The sequence below is a fragment of the Pteropus alecto genome, unplaced genomic scaffold, assembly GCF_000325575.1.
Source record: "Pteropus alecto unplaced genomic scaffold, ASM32557v1 scaffold146, whole genome shotgun sequence".
Taxonomy (NCBI): Eukaryota; Metazoa; Chordata; class Mammalia; order Chiroptera; family Pteropodidae; genus Pteropus; species Pteropus alecto.
In genome coordinates, this window is record NW_006442107.1 from 8,850,211 (window position 1) to 8,853,935 (window position 3,725).

A 3,725-nucleotide genomic window follows, 5' to 3' on the forward strand; every position below is an offset into this window, starting at 1 on the left:
TTATTTTACACTCACAAAAGAAATCACCCACCCTCTGCCTCACCCTCCTAAAAAAAAAACAGTCTCTTTTAACAAACATTTAAAAATTAAAAGTAAATGAAGACAAGTTAATTTCAGTACAAGTATTTTTCAATGTAGCTATCACAGTTATTAAAGTTTAAATTTCTTGCACGTGACCAATGTCCATGTGACTTACAGAACAGTATGGAAAATTCCATAATACCGGTTAGCAACTTCTAGTACAAAAATGGTCTTTCTTTTAAAAATATGGAATGCTTCATGAATTTGCTTGTCATCCTCGCTCAGGGAACCATGCTAATCTTCTTAGTATCATTCCAGTTTTAATATGTGTGCTGCTGAAGCAAGCACCAATGCTGTTTCTTATGCTTTAATGCCTAGTTTGTATGAGAAAATGCTTCAACAGTATCGGGAACTGCATAGTCATTAAGGGTTACATTGAGTACTGTAGCCTGAATAGAAAACTCAGATTCTATGTACTTCCTATAAGTTACTTTACTGCCAACCAGAGCTTCTGAATAGTGCTGAGGACACAGATAATAGTGTTACTTGTGCCCTGAGTTGGTCAAAAGCAAATACAGCTGATCTCCACACCAACCAGTAAATATATGATTCCAGAAAGTTTTATGTAATGTTGAAAATTATTATTGACCTATATTTCCTCCTTTATGAATCAGTGGTCCTCTGTGAACTCATGAACTAGATGGGATCCCATGAACTTGATTTTTTAGATCCCTTTTAACTAGGACATTCTTTGTCTTTCTGATAGTATATACATTAAATCATCATATCATGCAATAGAAGCCTGAGAACACCTACCACATAAATATGCTAAGTTACAGTAAGGGATTGGAATTTTCATGTATTCATAGACAAATATTTTCCTCCATCACGTAAATAATGAGTAAACTTATACATTTAAGGTAGTAGGGTAAAGACTGGTCAAGATGGATTTTCTAGCTGTCAAATACTTGAGCTTCTTTTTAATATCGTCTTCAAATCTAGGATGAAGACTAGATTTGTTTTGCTAGAGACATGTATTTGTCACCACCATCACCTATGGGTATTACATATATAGATGCACAATGCTTTGTCTTAGAAGAGAAGAAGGGAAGACTTCTTTTTCACAGAAGTGACATTTTCTCATGTTGTCAGCAGCTAATTTTCTACTGATGCACTTACAAGTTTTCGTAAACAGTTGAATCAAATATGACACTAACTCTGAATGAAGCATGGCTTTCTTCTTAGAGCATTTGGTGCTGAAATAATGGCAGGAAATAAACACTCACCACTTGCTCTTTTCCACCGTGAAGTTAGTTTCTCTTTGCAAACTCACCAACAACTTTTGATCTCTATACCCAAAGACCATCAATTTACCCAGCATACAAAGGTGGAATATAGTGAACCAGCAGCATCATTTGGCTGTCACCCAGTTAACATCCTATTACAGGTTGAAAAGCAATTTGCCCAATATTTCAACTGCCAGGGAGGATTCTTTATTAGCTTTTGGATAGGTTTGCCTTTCAATCAGATGATTTGAATAGCTTTCGTGGTAGGAGAGATTCTGCCCTCAGATAATGATTTTGCATTTCACCTCATCATTAATGCTTTGGACCTCAAGGGAAGTCACTGTGCCTTTTATGAAGGTTGAAGCATTTTATAACCTTAATAAAGACTCATAGCCTCAGGAACAGCAAGTGTGGGGGATTGACTGAATAATAATATAACTAAATTGCCACTTCAGACTACACTATTTGGAGGATTTCAAATGCAAATCAACAGTTAAATAGTACAATGGCACCCCAAACTTCAGTACTATTCAAAAATACATATAAAGAAAAATGAGAGAAATTATCTTTTTCTCTTTTCTTGAAAAGTTTTTTTTCCTGTAATTTTATATTTAATTGCTAAATATTTCACATGGGTGCTATACAGAGATAGGTTAACAAGTATCCTGTAGATTTAAATTCAAAGCAATTAATAGTCATAGTGGTTCTTAGCTATTATAAATTTATTACTATATAGAATTTAAGTCACCGTATTTTGAAGTGTGAAATGAATACAAGAGAGTAAGCAAAAGTGATTATGAAATCTATATCATTGTCTGCATTTCCCAAAAGATAGGTCACTCTGTCCCAAATATTACTAATATATCACAGCTGTAATAACTTACTTAAGGGTACTCTCCAGCAGAATCACCCCAATTTATAAATTCAGTGAACTCTTTTTTAGTTTTCCTAGGCTTCTGCTTCCTTCCTTCAGGCAGAGCTTACTGGTAATAGTTATGTTCATAAGAACTAAGAAAGAAATCAGGAGTCGCTATGCCAGGCACTATGAGAGAATAATATCTCATCTTCTTTGACCTTCATAGAAACCTTTAGAGGAAGGTATATTATTCCTATTTACAGACTGCAGATCAGAGAGATTAAATCATTTTGTCAGTTGTGAATTTATTCTGTCTTTCTAGTACAGCAATAATAGAGATCAGGCCAGGAAGATAGAAAAAAGACACTAATAGGACCATGATTTGAATGCCTGACATGATCCTCAGACTGCTAACACACTGGACCAGAGGGCTGGTTCTCAAGGTGAATACTGGGGAGCCCGAGAAGATAGGCTGACTCTGAGGCAAGTAAACTCTGGTTTAAGTTAGCAGCTTGAAGTAGAAACTGAATAGTCAAACTTGCAGATTGGCAACTGGCTAGAAGGCTACTGGGGTTTCCCCCAAAATTATCCAATAAGCTACAACAAAATTTCAAATTTTCAACTTTATTTGCCCACTACTCTATGGACTCAAGCTATGTGAGGGCAGGATGTGGATCTATTTTTCACTTTATCCCAAATATGCAGAAAATGTTTGCTATAAAAAGCAGGTTCTCAATAAATGAATAATAAATAAAGGTGATAAAAATTTAAGCTAGGGAGAAGGCAAAAGTCAGGGTTAGGATTCAGATACCCATCCTAAGCCCAAAAGAACTATTTCTGGGAGTAGGTAGCACTTGGCAACTGGAACACATTAGTGTGCCCAAGACTTACAGAACTTAAGAATAATGCTTAGTAACTTTAATTCTTTCATTAAAATCTGCCATATCAATATGTTGACTTTTAGAACCCAAGCTTCCCTCCAGCTGGCTAGACTTGTATTGCAGAGCAGAAAGCCATGTGATTGTTTATTCAATATATTCCTAGTCTTTATAACTTGTAAATATACCCATCACTGACTCAAACCTGTAGCTGATCTGTCCTGGGTCACTCATTCCAGCTCCAATAAGCACCATATCTCAGCCCAGGTCCTAAAATGTCTTTATCCTCTTACTTTAACCTTTGTTTATTCATTTACTCCTTTGTTCTCAAATATTTATTACTGCCATACTGTACCAGGCAAAGGGGATATATTAGCTTAACAGCCATCAGGGAACATACCAGTTGAGGGAAAACAGGGAAACTATGTACAAGGCTTTGATAAGGAAAAAGTATGGAATGCTAGTAAGTCACATGCTTGGTATTCCCAGGCATTTTGCCTGAGGTCTGAGTGTCTTCCTGACATTTTCTCCCGTTATTCAAGTCTTTTTGTCAGTAGATATAGCAAAGGGATATTGTTAAAGAAATTGATCAACACAGGATGTGTCACATGTCTCAGCATCAAGAATAGTCCTACTTATATACAATAGAATACTACTCAGCCATAAGAAAAGATGACATTCTGC

General features: G+C 35.9%; 1 non-coding gene across 1 annotated transcript; it reads right to left on the bottom strand.

The window, feature by feature from the left end:
• Positions 1-261: 261 nt before the first annotated feature.
• Positions 262-369, bottom strand: LOC112469479. Its single transcript, XR_003042625.1, has one exon. It is a non-coding gene; the product is annotated as a U6 spliceosomal RNA (small nuclear RNA).
• Positions 370-3,725: the final 3,356 nt, after the last annotated feature.